This window comes from Monodelphis domestica, chromosome 6 (assembly GCF_027887165.1).
Source record: "Monodelphis domestica isolate mMonDom1 chromosome 6, mMonDom1.pri, whole genome shotgun sequence".
NCBI lineage: Eukaryota > Metazoa > Chordata > Mammalia > Didelphimorphia > Didelphidae > Monodelphis > Monodelphis domestica.
The window spans coordinates 227,322,564-227,339,151 of record NC_077232.1 but is presented as its reverse complement, the minus strand read 5'-3'; the positions used below and the strand labels follow the sequence as shown (position 1 = coordinate 227,339,151).

Below are 16,588 nucleotides of genomic sequence, written 5' to 3'. Positions count from 1 at the left end.
TCCAAAATTTGTGGGACTAAGCCAAAGCAATAATTAGGGGATAATGGTATATAATGGCATATATGTATATATGCCTAAATAATAAAATAGATTAACAGATCAATAAATTGGGCATATGATGTTTAAAAAATAGAAATAGAAAAAAATTAATCCCAATAGTCAAACTATAAATTCAAAAATCTGAAAATCAAAAGATGTATTAATAAAACTGAAGGTAATAAAGCCATTGAATGATTTCATAAATCTAAGAGCTGGTTTTGTGGTGGGAAGAGAAGATAAATCACTAGTTAATTTGATTAAAAATAAAATAAAGAAAACCAAAGCACTAACCCCACAAATGAAAAGGGGAAATGTACTACCAAAGAAGAGAAAATTAAAGTAATATTTAGGAATTATTTTCTCCAATTATATATCAGTAAATCTAGTGATCTAAGTGAAATGGATGAATATTACAAAAATATAAATTGCACAGATTAAAGAAGATAAAAATTTTACAAATAACCATTTTTGGGAAAAAAAAGAAATTGAACAACCCTTCAATGATCCCCCTGAGAAAAAAATTCCCAGGATGAGATGAATTTAAAAGTACCAAACATTTAACAATTAATTCCAAAACTATATAAGTTATTTTCAAAATTAGTTAGAGGGGTCCTATCCAGTTCTTTTTATGATACAAATATAGTTTTGATACCTAAACTAGGGAGTTAAAGAAAAGAGAAAGAAGACTATAGACTGATTTTAAAAAATATATATTTTTCCAGATTTATATGATTCATTTTCTTTCCCTCCCTTCATCCCTTCCCCCATCCCAGAACTGACAAGCAATTCCACTAGGCTGTACAAATGTTATCACTTGATACCTATTTCCATATTATTCATTTTTGTTGTAGAGTGATTTTTAAAGCCCAAACTCCAAATCTCATAACTATATCTACATATGAGAAATGATGTCATATGTTTTGCTTTTGAATTTCTACTCCCATAGTTCTTTCTCTCAATGTGGATAGCATTCTTTCACAAAGTCCTTCAGTAGCATCTTGACTGATTTTCTTAATGAATTTTGATATAAAATTTTCAAATAAATTAATAGCAAAAATATTATAACAATTTATCACAAAAATCATGCATTATGGTATGATAGGAAAATATACCTGTATACCAGGAAAGCAAGGTTGCTTCACTATTAGGAAGACTATCAGCATATCAAACGTATTCAAAACAACAAAAATATGATGATTACATCAATCAATGCAGAAAAAGTTTGTCAAAATATGACTCATATTTATTAAATACTGTAAGATAGGAAACTTAGACTCAAGCTGCCAGAGGAACAAGACAAGTGGGGGAAAAGGCAAGAAGAACAGAGAATTTCAGAGAAAGAACAGAGAAGAGCTGAGAAGATTCAGACAGTTAACTTCACTTCTCTTTGTGAAACCCTTCAGGAAGGTTGCTCTGAAAACACCTCTGAGCCCTGGTCATCCTTTTGGGGATCCAGATCCCCTGAATCCAGCAGAAGACAACAGGAGTAGATAGGACTTTTGATATAAAACTATTCACCCCAGGAATATTTCCTCTCCATTCCTCCAAAGTAGCTATTAAACTTCAAATTATAACTAGGACAGTTAGAAGTCAAGACAACTCTCACAATTGACCCCAGAAGGTCAGGCAGACACAACTTGACCCTGCAGGATTTGGGGAGAAGGGGTTCAATTGTTAGGTTCTGGGACTTCCTATTTCCCATTTTCCCAATACCTTATACCTCAATCTCACTTACCTTACCCTTTGTGTGTTCCTCAAATAAATGGCTGTTCTACAGATCAAGTGCATATTCATAATATTCACGGAGAGGGATCAGAAATTTTGGGGAGGAGAACTATATTTCCTCCCCAAAGAAGAAACTGTTTAATCCTGGATTTACTTCAGCCCTGCCTCTGAAGAAAGTAGTCAGTAACCCTGAAGACAGTTAGCATGGGTTTATTGAGGAAGGAGAGGGGAAAAACTATCTATCCTCTCTCTCCACACTTCAGCTCCATTTCATCTCTACCATACTCTGATCCTGAACTCAGTGGTGGGGTTCGCCAGCCCCTTTCCCCCTCCATTACAATACATAAGAAATCATAGGAATGAATGGAACCATTTTTTAAAGTATTTATGTAAAATTTAAGAGCTAGTATTATTTGCATAAAAGGAAAAAAACTTAATTATTTCCAATAAGATTATGGATGAAGCAAGGATGTCCATTATCACATGATGCTATACTTATAGAACCCTAGAAAATCAACTAAAAAGAGTTTAAACAATTAACAACCTCACTAAAATGCATGTTATAAACTCACATAAATCTTCCGCATTTCCAAATACTACTAGCAAAACCAACCAGTAAAAAATAGAGAAATCTCATTTAAGATAGCATCAAAAATACTAGATACTTTGAAGTACTGAGACAAACCCTGGGATTATATAAACACAATTATAAAAACACTTCTCACACATGTAAAGACAGATGTAAATAACTAGAGAAATATTACTTGTTCGTGCATAGGCTGAATCAGTATAAAAATAAATTATAATTCTACTTAAAACACAATAGTCAATAACCATGATAATCTAGTGTTTGATAAACTCAAGGATTCAAGCTTTTCAATTAAGAATTCAAATTTTAATGAAAATTACTGGGAAAACTGGAAAGCAGTTTGGCAGAAAGTTGACAGAAGCCAACATCTCACATTGTATACCAAGATAAGGTCAAAATGGCTAAATGATTTAAACATAAAGGGTAATGATATGTATGTCAGGTGGAAATGTGGGAAATGGGGAAAATGATGATCTGATCTACGAATGAGGGAAATATTTATGACCAAATGAGAGATAGAAAGAATTATAGGAAGTGTAGAATGATTACATGAAGTTCAAAAGCTTTTTCAGAAGCAAAACTAAAGCTGCCAAAAATCAGAAAGAAAACAAAACTGGGGATGGGGGAAGGAAATTACATCCAGTTTCTCTGATAAAGGACTTCTCAAATATATAGGGAACTGGGCCACATTTATGGAAATGATTTTGAGCCATTCCCCAGTTGATAAATGATCAAAAGATATGAAAAATCAGTTTTCAAAAGAAGTCAAAGCTATTAATAGTTACATGAAAAATGTTCTAAATCAGTTCTGATTAGAGAAAGACAAATTGAAATGTTTCTGAGGTACTTCATACCTATCAGTTTGGTCAACATGACAGTAAATTAAAATAACAAATGCTAGTGGGGAAGTGGAAAAAATAGGCACCCTGATGCTCTGTTGGTGGAGTTGTAAATTAGTCCAACCATTTAGTCCAGAGAATAATTTGGATGTATGCCTAAGGGATATAAAACTGTGCATAACCTTTGACCCAGCAATACCACTACTAGATCTTTATCTTAAAAGAGATTAAATCAAAAGGAGCAAGACCTATATGTTTAAAAATATTTATATCAGGTCTTTTTGGAGTTTCAAACTGAAAGTTAAGGGTATATCCAATAATTGAGGAATGACTGAACTTGTGGTGGTGTATGACTATGATGAAATACTACTCATATGAGAAATGATAAATGCATTAGTTTCAGGAAAACCTACAAAGACTTATATGAACTCATGCAAAGTGAAGTGCCTATACTTGTTACCTTCTCTGCAAACTGTGCTTTAACTTGCTACCTCTAAGGTAACTAATATAAAAAAAAATAGAGAAAAGTATTGTGGTGTTTCCTTGCAATAGCTAAGGGTGCAACTAGCCTTTGATAAAATTGAGGTTCCCTGGTATAATGGTATGAATGTTAAATTTGAAATGAGAAAACCTGACTATAAATATCAGATCTACACGTGCAACCTTGAGGGACTCATTTGATTTCTCTGGGAACCTAGTTGCTCTTCTTTGAAATGAGGGGGTTGGGCTAGATAACAGTTTCTGTGCCTGAAACAGCCACCTCCACCTTGAGCCCTGTTTCAGATTTCCAGATATAACAGGCATTTTCAAGAGGAACAAAATAGTTCAAAGGAACATACTTTGAAAGTATGGGAAATACAATACAGATCCAAAGGTTAAGTGTCTCACATTGTAAAGAATCTGATAGTTTAAGGATGGTTCTTAGTTCCAATGATAGAACATTCAGCTTTTTCCCACTCCTACTTCCCTTCCTTTTTCCAGGTCTCAGTTATAATGATTTTTGATTCTTTGCTGTTATTTATCAACCCTCCAAAATAATCTACTCGTTTAGCCCCCAGTGGAGAATTAGGACATATGTATGTCCTTCCTTTTTTTAGAGTACTTACCTGTCATCTCCTTGATTATTTGTACTCAAGACCTTCTTTCTGCAGGCTTTGCTCTCTATCCACTGAGTCACCTAGCTGCCCCCTTCTTTTATTTTTATTTAAAATCAGTAGTGAAATTTTAGAGAAGTTAAAGATAGGGTTAAGTTATTTGGATAGCTACTATGTGAGGGCACAATTAAGAAATCAGAATTGGAACTAATAGTTTTTCTGAACTCTTCCAAATCCTCTTCCAATGACTGGTGAATAATGCAAACCAAATACTGACCATGCAAACCAAAAGAAAGCACAGTGAGTCATTTTTCCCCCAGCTCAGGGTTACTTGGGAAAATAGTGTAGTCTGTGGACATTGAGATAGATATTGTCCAGGATTGCAAAATATGGCAGCAGCAGATTTACAAGAGAACTGAGAGTTGGTTGTGGCAATAATAGCAGTAGGGATTATTCCAATACCCAAGGATTGTAAGTGGACTGAATACTTTGGCAGAAAGAAATTCCAGGTGACCCCTCTATTAGTACTGGGAGCAAGAATGGGTGTCATCTGCCAACTCTATAACTCCAGGTCTGAGAGTAGCTGAGGCACCAAGGAATAAGAGGCCTTGGATGTGGAAGGAACAATAAACAAGATCCAGAAATATATATTTGTGGCTCTAAGACTGAGAGTAGAGATAGGATTCTGTTTCAATATTTAGTGCTGTACATGCACTTATAGTGAAATAAACAAGGGCAAGAGACCAAAAATAAGGGCAAGGTAAACCTGTAGCAACTCATAGCAGATTATGGTTGACTGAGCCTACATTAGTCTGGAAACTTTAGAGGTTTGTTGAAAAAAGCTACATACTCATTAGCTTTGCAGGATGGGTTGGGTTGTAGTCATTAGAAAGATGATCAGGATATTACCAATGGAAGTAATGGCAGAAGTGTATGGATATGAAGAATTTGCAATTATTCCATTGGAATAAAAAATTCACTATTTGGTTCACATTATAAGTCTTTTCTTTAAAGTGGATGTGAAGAAAGAATGGAAAGGCAGTTTGAAATACAATAAAAACACCAGAATACATTTAAAATTTATTCTAAAGAGAACAGAGAAATGTTGAAGCCCACTAAGCAAGAGATTGATGTGACCAGAGCTGTGCATTAGGAAGATTAATTTGGCAGATGTGCAAATGATGAATTAGAAGAATAGAGATTAAAAGAAGGGAGTCCAATTCATAAGTGATGGAAATTATTCAGATAAGAAATAAGGAGGTCATGAACTACAATAATGGCAGCAGAGAAGTAGGGATAGGTGGATAGATAGATAGACAGACAGATAGATTAGATAGATATAGATATAGATAGATAGATAGATCCAGATATTTAAACTATATCTATTCCCTACTACTCTACTACCACCATCCATGTTTGTGTGTTTGTGTCTGTGTGTGTATGAAAAAGATATTTAGAGTAGAATCAACAATACATTAAAACTAATTAAATATGAGGAGGGCATGGCAATGGGAAAAGTTTAAGATGACTCTAAATAAGAGCATAGGTATTATGTAAAATTGTAACACCTTCATCAATGCAAGACAAATTTGGTGGAAGAATAAAAAATCTCATAAATATATCATTTGTATATATACACACATAGATATAAAAACATACAAATGTGCATATCTAGATATAAGGGGGTGAAGAATTTAAATTTAAATACAGTAGGACCTTGTTTTGTGCTAACTCGACATGTTAATTCAGGTAAAGACAAATGGCAATTTAAAAAATAAAAGCAGATAAATATGTAAAAGAAAAATTGTAATTATGCACTAAATCAACACCATTGCTTCAACAGCAGATTGCCCAATCATACTCATTCTCAATTTAGAAGCATTAGTGGGTCATTACATTATTTTGTGCCAAATATTAGCATCTCTATCAGTCTTTGTCTGAATTCCTCAATTTTAACAAGTCATGTCCATGTCAGAGCATTGCTTCTCCTTATTTCATTAATGGCATTATGTATAAATAATGACCCTGAAGAACAAGAGTCATTATGCTGGTAGCTCCCATAAGCCAAAGAAAAGTCATATAGTGCCTAGGTTTGGCATATAAGAAACACTTGTTAAATAATGAGGTTCACTATTTTGTACAATTTTCAATTTAAGCAAAGGATCTTGGAATATACTGGTTTCATAAAATGAGGTCCTACTGTACATAGATTTTGTGAGGTGCTGATTACAAAGTACATGGTGTCTCAATCTTCAGGCTTTTGGGAATGTGTATCTGGACCTTGCAGCTCAGTAATAATGTCAGAAGGAAAAATGATGATCTAGGAAGCATGTAATCCATTCCCTTGTTCACAGTAGAGATAATAGAAGAAGTTATGGAATTAAATCAGAACTAAAAAAAAAAAAGGAAGGTCATGGAAAAGAGGAAAACCAAGAGAAGAGCCCTTGGAAATCTCTACATTAAGGGCTATGATAAAAAGACATTGAAAGAAATAAAGAGGGAATTGTCAAAGAGGTAGAAGGAGAAATGAAATAATTTTCAGTGTCCAGGAACCAAGGGAGGAGATGCATCAATTAAAAGGTTGTGATACTAATTCTTAAATAATATGAGGAGAAAAGAGAGTGAGGGGAAAAAATCACTACATATATCAATTAGGATATCATTAATGGCTTCTGAGTGATTAATTTCATAAAATGATGGAAATCTAAGCCATATTTTAAGGAGTTAGAAGCCTGTAGAAGTAAAAAAAAGTAAAGTCATGTTTAATTGGTATTCTTCCTATTTTCTGGGAATATCACTGTAACATGCCCATTAAGGCATTGTCTAGATTCTTCTAGATGAGCTCTAAGGAAGATGTGCCCACCAATTCTTGAGCTTTCATGTTCTTTGTCTGGACCAATGGACCTGACATCAAACCAAAACTTTCATCTTTGCAACTTCTGCTAATTGCTTTGCATTCATTTTCTAGGGATAATTGAAAGAAGACAAACTTTTCTACAAACCAATCTTTCAAAAACTCAAAGTTGTCATGTCTCCTCTGATTTTATTGTCATAGGGAATGCTCATCAAAGAAACTGCCTATACCTGTGTTGATGTACCTATGGCACACATGCCAGTAGGGACTGCTCTCCTCCCCCTCTCCACTGCACTTGAGGATATTTCTCACATCACCCACCCCTCTGCCCAGCATCCCAATGGGAATAATTCCTTTCTTCCCTGTCTTGGGTATGGGAGTGACTCACATGTAGCATGAGGGTTGCAATTTGGGCACTTGGCCTCTAAAAGGTTCACCATCAATGGCTTATAATAATACAGATCAGGCATTTAAGGGACTGAGTGGAGTCACTTAACCAGTATATACAACACTTTTATAAAATATATTTTTACAAATGTGTATGACTGTATAAGAGGTTTAATGACTGGCTTAGGGTGATATCCATTGTGTTAAAAGTAGGACTTCACTGTAGGTCTTTTTGACTGAAAACAGCTGATGCCATATTGCCTTTGGGAAGTATGTTGCAAAGAGAAAATAAATGTGACAGGGTTAGCAATATGCAATATAATCTAACACATTCACTTAATGATCTGGATAGATATTTTTTATTGGTTTCATCCTAGGGAAACAAGACCATAGATCAAGATTTTTATTTCCATGAAATTAAGTGGAATAGAATCAAGGTAGGGACTTCCTAAAGAAATGAATGGAGAATTATTTCCCTTACTTGAATAATGACTGAAACAAAATACCATAAAAAAGACTAAGTTGCTGCTATTTTTTAATACAATTTTATATATTTCTAAAGAATTTGAAATGAAATATCAATGAATGAAATAAATTTTCAACCACAATATTAATATTCCTGGGATGTCATTTAAAAGGGAGCTGCTATAAATATTTAAGAACATATAGTTTCTTTTCTATTCTATTTTACTGCCTTAGGAAATAGATCTAATAGTGGTATTATGTCTACCAAAAGTTATACAGTTTTATAACTCTTTGAGCATAATTCTATATTGTTCTACAAAATGGTTAGAATAGTTCAGTTCCACCAACAATGTACTAATGTGCACATATGTCCCTTTTAATATTTGTCATTTTACCAATTCATCATTTTAACCAATTTGTGAGATATCTGTTATTTATATTTCTCTATTCAATATAACAATTTAGATATTTTCATATCATTATATATTTCTTTGATTTGTTTATTCAAAGACTGTCCAAATATTTTGATCATTTATAAACTGAGTAATGGCTCATATTCTTATTTTACCTGTTTGTCTATTTATCTCTATGTCTGTCTGTCTGTCCGTCTGTCCATCTGTCCATCCATCCATCTGTCCATCTGTCCGTCCGTCCATCCATCCATCCATCCATCCATCCATCCATCCATCTATCTATCTATCTATCTATCTATCTACCTATCTATCTATTTATCTTTTTCTTTCTTTCTTTCTTTCTTTCTTTCTTTCTTTCTTTCTTTCTTTCTTTCTTTCTTTCTTTCTTTCTTTCTTTCTTTCTTTCTTTCTTTCTTTCTTCTTTCTTTCTTTCTTTCTTCTTTCTTCTTTCTTTCTTTCTTTCTTTCTTTCTTTCTTTCTTTCTTTCTTTCTTTCTTTCTCTTTTTCTATCTATCCATCTATCTATTGATCTAATCTATCAGATATTAGATCTCCATCTGAGAAATGGTCTCCAATTTTTTCACAGCTTACTGCTTTCCTTCTAATCTTGTCTACATTAGTTTTATTTGTTAAAAAAGGGAAAGATTCAAGTTTTTGGGGTGACAAATCACTACTTTGTAAATATTGTTGGGAAAACTGGAAAGCAGTCTGGTACAAACTAGATATAAACTGGTATCTAATACTGTTTTGAATTCATACAAGAGGATCAAAATAGATACATGACCTAGGCATAAAGGAACAATCTCATAAGCAAATTAGAAGAACAGAAAACATTATTCATCAGATTTATGGATAGAAGAATTTATGAATAAACAAGAGATAGGAGGCATTGTGAAATATAAAATGGATAATTTTTGAATATATTAAATTGAAAAGTCTTTATACAAATAAAATGAATGTAGCTAAAAATATAGAATATAAAAATAAAGCTAGAGTAAAGCACAACATCAAAGATCTGGAGCCAAAGGGGTAATTAGACATATCCTATAAGAATAAGTTGAAGCTAAGATTGATTTGTCTTCCATAATATGAAGTAATATCATATTTTTTATTATTGATCTCAACCTTTAATTGCAGAAGTGTTGGGAGATAATACTGAGGAAACTGTCTACTAAAAAGGATCTGTAACTATTCAGAAATATATAGCCTTAGTGTTGCCTGTATGCTAGGCATTTAAGTGACTGAGTGGAATCACTTAATCAGTATATTTCAGAATTGGGACTTGGACTCTGATCATTCTGACTCCAACGGACCCAGATTTGCACCTTTACAAAACAGTATCTCTCCTTGTTATTATTATGGATTAGGAAATTCAAAGAATTTGAAAAGGGGTAGATAATGAGATTAAAAAGGGAACAACTTAGAAACAGGAGAGAAGTTAATACGATAGGATGAAAGGAAAGAGGGAGTAAAAGAAAAAGGAAAGGTTTGTAGGTATGTAAATATTCAAAAAATTACGATCAAAGGAAGGCACAGTAAATATCTTTAGTAGGTTAAAATGCCATTTTTATTTGCTAACATTCACCAAATCAAATCTGCAATATATTTTCTTAAGAACCTACATTATTGTATAGGTATAATCTACTAATTTTTTTAATCTTGAATTTCAGTCAGATTATGAATAGCTTTATGGAACAAAAATAATAAAACTAGAGATCCAAAAGACCCCCTATGCCAAATCACTTACTTAATTCTAGGGAAACTGAGGCCCAAACAGGTAAAGAGACTTGCCAAAGGTTGTCAAAGATATATCAAAGTTAGAATTGACATTCAAGGATTGAGTCAAGATTGAATCACACTGCCATCCTCAAACTGTGGTCTAGGAGAAACCCTGAATTTCATTTAGTTTGAGTTTGAATTGCAATATCTCTGTATTGTTACCTTTGGTAATTTACTGAAACTCTCTGGATATCAATATCTTGCTGTGCAAAGAAGATGATTGAATTAGCTAATCTCTAAATTCCCTCTTCTCTATAAATATAATGAGTTCTTCACTTCAGTTTCCTAAGTTGTAAAGTGAGATAGCAATAAGACTTCTCACAATATTTGTGTGAAGACTAAACAAATGCTAGTTAATTATTGCTATTATTTTCTCTAACTTTAATATAGGCTATTTCCTTAGATTGGGAGCATCCCCTTTATATATAGCTATGTTTTGATTAATATGACAATGGAATCCCATTTAATGACCTTATCATTCAAAATTTCACTGCATTTTTTCTTTGGAATGGCAACAATGAATATAACTCATATAATTATAATTTTGAATAGTGAAAATTCAAATACATTCAACTATTTCAGGCAATTTATTATATATAGTAAATAGGACTTAGCTGCATCATAAAAAATGAGCATATGAAATCCTCACACTAGTTCTATCTTGAATTCTTAGACTTTATAATGTAAAATATTTTAAAATGTCAAACAAAAGAAAAAAAATAATGAACCCACCATTCCATCTAATTGAGGTAAACAAGTTTTCAAAACAGACCTAGTCTTGCCATCCACATCATCGATTTTTTCCATACAAGGTACAAAAGAGATTTCCTTCAATAGATCCATAGAAGCCTTTCAACTACCCACTCAACCCCCCTCCCAGGGAATATAACATTTTATGCCAAGGGTATAGTAAAGGACAATGACTTCATTTGTTTTACTACCTCCATAGCTCCTGTGGGACGACAAGCTGATAAAAGGAATTCGTGGGCTGATCACTTCTTGGTACATAAAGGGATGCATAAAATACATTGTTCAAACCATCAGAACACTCCCAAATCTTTCCAAAATTAAATCAGAACAAAAATTCTGCCACTGTGATAACAAACAATGATTTCCTTCATGGAGACTATGGACACATTTAGGAAGTACAAAGAGTATTCTAGAATAGAAAAATTACCCTTAAATATAAGATCATGAACATGGAAAACCATTATCTTCCAGTGTATTTCAGAGTATAAGTTCATATTTTTAGATATAAGAAAAATTTAAGATTTTAAAAATGATATTTTTGGTTGATAATGTCCTTTAGAATATATCTGACCCTGAACCTATATCAGCATGAACCAGGCAGCACAGTAGTCTTTGTTTTCCTTCAGTTCATCAGGTAGTTTTTAAACCAGCAAGTTAATTAGTTACTTGCACTCAAAAGGGGAAAAAAAAACCATGCCAGTTTGTCCAATACATTTTAATGTCAGCTCCATGAACATAAAGCTAGAGCTCAAGGTAATTAATGTGACATATCCTCAGTTTTGAACAACGAAACTTTCAGCCACTTTGACTTTATCACTAAGAATCTTTTCAAAGCAATAAATCAGAAGCCATGATAACTTTGAATATAATTTACCTAAAATTTTTGCTTACCTTGAGGATGAGTGCCACACGTCACACAGCAATTTACCTGTAAAAAGAAAACAAACCATGTATTTGTAATCATCAACTAGCAAGAAGAAAAATATATCAGGGGGTTTAGTGAAATTTCAGGGTTTTAAAAAGAAAACTTTTTTCCAATTTTGTTCATTGTTAAGGCCAAAACACAAATAAGCTATTTGATTGCAATAATTGAATGCTTCTCTCTTCATTGCATATGCCTAGAAACCATGAAAGCTAACGAGTTTCATGAATGACAGCAAAAACAAAATTTTCAGGGCATTTCCTCCAGGTCATGTGAATAGATATGAGCACAAATCATTCACCCACTTGAATAGGAATCACATGGATAAAAGTTTCTGGGAGAAAAATTTAAGGGTGAAGTGTCAGAGTGGATTTCTTTTCTAATGAAAAATGTAATTTCTTCAGGTGAAAGTTATTAATGTGAGATGTAGTCCATTCCAATAGAGTATTATTTATGGTGCTGATTGTATTCGTTCTCTGAACTACATTCAAGTCATCACTCAGGGTTTTTTTATTTACAAGGCATCACAAAAAGCACTGAGATACCAAACAGTGAAAGCATGATTTCCTATAACAGACTCATAAATTTTAATTCTAACAAACTCTATTGCATCACTGCTATATTTTCTGCCTATCATGTACAAGGGTGATGGCATTTAACATTAGGAGTTGTTGCACAAGCTCTCATGACTTCATTCCATTATGGTATCAGTGTAAGAAACATGAGAAGAAAGGCCCTACACTTGCTCATGATATGAGTAGGCCAACATGTATGCCTTATACAAATAACTCTCCCAAAGTGCTGAAATTTTAACCTTCAGTTGATTGCGCCTCTTCACACTTCATTGGCAAAATGACAAACTTGGAAGACATATTACCATGCATTTGAAAGAAATAATGCATGTCTCTTAAATACATTGCATTTGGATATTATGTAAATAGAAATAGGCATGGTATAAAATCATTTGAGCTCATTATTGCCATAAATTTTCAAGACTGAGAAATAGAGTAGCTTTGCTTCTTGTTCCCATATTTTATTCAATGATTCTCTATCATATCAACAGTTGTGGGTTTAAGAGTTAGAAGGGTACAAAGCGAGTTTCGTAAAGTAACACTTTCTCAGGATCTCCATAGTAATACTTTTCACTCAGTGATAATAATCTTTATGTGCTGTATTTGACTATTCATTTCAAAAGAACTACTTTGACTGTTATATGTATATATATATATGCATGTGTATTTACATATACATATATAATCACAGAAAAAGGTACAATGAGTTTAAGTGATTTATCCAATGACACACAGGAGATAAATAAAAAAGAAGGAATCAAACCCAAATCATCTACCTTCACAGAGAACACTCACATACCAAAATTTACTTTCTTATAAAACATGAAAACTGATTAGGACAGAGCATTGGTACCTCATAAAGCCTTCCTATTTTATCCACCTAAAGATATATTGATATATTGACTGGATTATTTTTTCTTTAAAGATATTGATGACTTCAATTTTTATTTTTAAAGATAAATAATCTGTCCTTCTCTTCCTGCCAGAATCTGATTTTGTAATGAGAGAGGAAAAGGACCTAAGAGATGAGGGGAGTGAGTGAAGGAAGGAAGAATTGAAAGAGTGAAGAGAAAGGGAAAGGGGAAGGAAAGGAGGGTAATGAGAAGGAAGGGAATATAAGAAAAAGAAGGAAAGTAGGGAAAGAGGCAAGGGAAGAAATGAGAGGGGGAGAGAGAGAGAGAATGAGATAAAGGGAGGGAGAGAGAAGATGTGACAAAAGGGAGGTTCATTTTTCTGCTCTAAAGAAAAAGCAATGTGGAGGGGGATTGTGGGAAGATGGCATAAGAGGGTACAAGATTGCCTCACTCTCCTAACTCCCCCACAAATAATTAAAAATAACTGCTCAGAGTGAACTTTAAGGGGCAGGAATAGTTAAGAGTTGGGTAGAAACAGTTGTCTAATCTATGAAAACTTTGGAGATCTGGGAAAGCTCTGATCTCCAAGGTTGGTGGTCAGACCCAATTGAAGGGTAGATACATCAGAGATACCACTTAATCAACAACAGCAACAAATAAGGCCAGGTGTAGCTGTGTGAGCAGCAGCCTTCCTTCTGAAGCTTTCCAACCACTAATTGTAAAAGTGTTAGACCATAGATGAAGGGAAGATTGCAGGGGCCTAGGTAACCTGACCAAATGCCATCCCAGGTTTTAGATGTGGGTGAGAAGAGAGCACACACAGGTGAGTGAGGTTGCTAAGATAAATCTGGCAAAAACTAGGTATAAACCAATATTACACAATTTATCAAGGTAAGATAAAATTGGATACATGATCTAGACATAAAGGGAACTATGAAAAGAAAATTAAAAGAACATTGAACATATTACCTATCAGGAATGTGAATAGAAGAACTAATGAATTAACAAGAGACATGGGATATTATGAAATGTAAAATGGATGATTTTGATTACCTTAAATTAAAAACAATTTTAGTACCAATAAAATTAATCTAGCCAAGATTAGAAGGGAAAATTTAGAAGGGGAAATTTTGGAAGAACTGTTATGATTCACATATGTAAAGAATTTTGTCAAATACTTAAGAATATGAGTCATTCACTAATTGATAAGTGGTCTAATGACATGAGTAGGCAGCTTTTAAATGAACAAATCAATATCATAGATATCCATATGAAAAACTGCTCCAAAACTTTGCTGATTGAAGAAAGGCAATAAAAACAACTCTGAGATGTGATCTCATAATTATCAGATTGGTTAAAACATTTATAGACAAAAATGACAAAGATTTGAGGGAATGTGGGAGAAGACACTAAAATATACCTATAGTAGAACTAAGAACTGATCCACTTATTTTGTTTAGCAATTCAGAATTATTCCCAAAGAATTATAAAACTGCATAAACCCTTTCTTTCAAGATTATTAGGGTTGTTTTCCAAGGTGATCATGAAAAAATAAAAAAAATTTAAAAAATCCTATATGCTCTAAAATATTTATATTTATATTTATATTTATAGCAGCTCTGTTTGTGGTGGCAAAAAAACCCTGGAAATTTAAGGAATGCCATTAATTGGGGAATGGTTAAACAAATTGTGCCATATGTTTGTGATAGAATACTACTTTGTGGTAAGAAATAATGGGCAGGTTAATTTAAAAACTAAACTAAACAGCAATATTAAAAAACATATATGAAATTATAAAGAGTAAAGTGATCAGAACCAAGAGAAAGTAACATATAGATCTAGTGTGGGCATGTGTGGAGGAAGGAGACACTTGGTGATTTTATTTTAACAAACAAATAAATAAAAGACAGCCTAGGCCATTCTTGACCAGCTAAAAAAATATTAAGCAATATGCTATTGTAAAAAGTAAATCTCTAACTCTGAAATCCTATGGATCAATAGGCAAAGAGGTACTTTTCAACCCCTGAGAGTCTGTCCAGTACTTCTTAAATCAAATACTTCTTTATAAGGACTGGAAAACTCAAGATCCTTTAAGAGCCCACTAAATTTAAGTAACAAATGCTATATCTTTCAAAAGCTACTCTCACAATTACAAGTCAGTGTTGCTCCTTTTTTAGTAGATTTTTAAAGAATATTTTGAGGAAGCAAACATTCATAAAATTGAATGCTGATCAATTCAGAGAGTCATTGGGAGATTTCTTCGTGGCTTTTGGAATAATTTGTACTTTTGGAATTTTTGAATGGGCACAAGAAAATAAGAAATTCTTACAATCCCCATATTATCTAAATGATAACCAGTTACTAGCATTTGGCCTTTTCCTTCTTTGAAATAGATCCATGCTGTTCACCTTTGTCTTGGTATGTATTATCTTGGTAGAACTAACCCTAGAGTCCAATTATTTTCTTTCTTCTTTTCCTTACTTACTACCGAAAAGATTAGTAGATGGAGTTTAAGTAGAACTCAAAACTTTAGAAAAGGATGTGGAGAGTGAGAATAAAGAAAAAAAGAAAAGAGGCAAAGATTAAATATATATATATATCAAATGCTGAATGAGATACAAAGATGACCAAACCAAGGTCCTTGACCCCAAGGAATTTATAATCTCCAACAAATTTGATAAAGAATGCCCCTCCCCTAGTCATGCAAAGAGACGGGAGTTCTTAATTTTGTTAAGAGAGTTTTTCTTAATTTCTCCCTTTTTCTATTAAAGAGTAAAGAGAGAAAAAAGATTTCTGAGTAAGAAGACCCCCTGCTGTGCAAACTGTCAGTGACAGAAGGGTGTGGTTAAGAGTTAGTCAGTTACAGATGGCAGTTGGAGAGAGGCTTTTGGTCACTGTGTTTCCCTGGGAGGAGGAGTATGTGGCTTTTCTCTCTGGGACTGTGAGGAGACTGAGAAATGGATTCAAGGCCTTAACAGCCATCTGATTATTGATGATCTTTGGTAGATAGGTAGATAGATAGTATGTAAATTATTATAGAAGGTACTGCCCTCTAAGGCAGATAGATTTAGGGTTTTCTAGAAAAATTTTATTTTGGATTGGGATCTTAGGTATAGTTATAAGCTACTATCAGATTTCTCTTTCTTTCCTCCTTTCTATTTCCTATACATATTTTCCCCATATTAAACTAAGTATTTTGTGTTTAGAAACTGATCTCCTGCCTTTTGTTCAAACTCCCACCCCACCCACCAAATTAACCCTTTACAACTTGTATTAAAAAAAACAAACGATAGTTATTTCAATATA

General features: G+C 33.3%; 1 protein-coding gene across 1 annotated transcript in view; it reads right to left on the bottom strand.

Moving 5' to 3' along the window:
- The window catches only part of TENM3 (teneurin transmembrane protein 3), a 3,501,974-nt gene that overhangs the window by 2,782,862 nt on the left and 702,524 nt on the right, over positions 1–16,588 (bottom strand). The window contains exon 3 of the mRNA XM_056802938.1: positions 11,826–11,862. The gene's annotated coding sequence lies outside the window, so the exon portion shown is untranslated. The remainder of the gene's footprint in view (positions 1–11,825; positions 11,863–16,588) is intronic.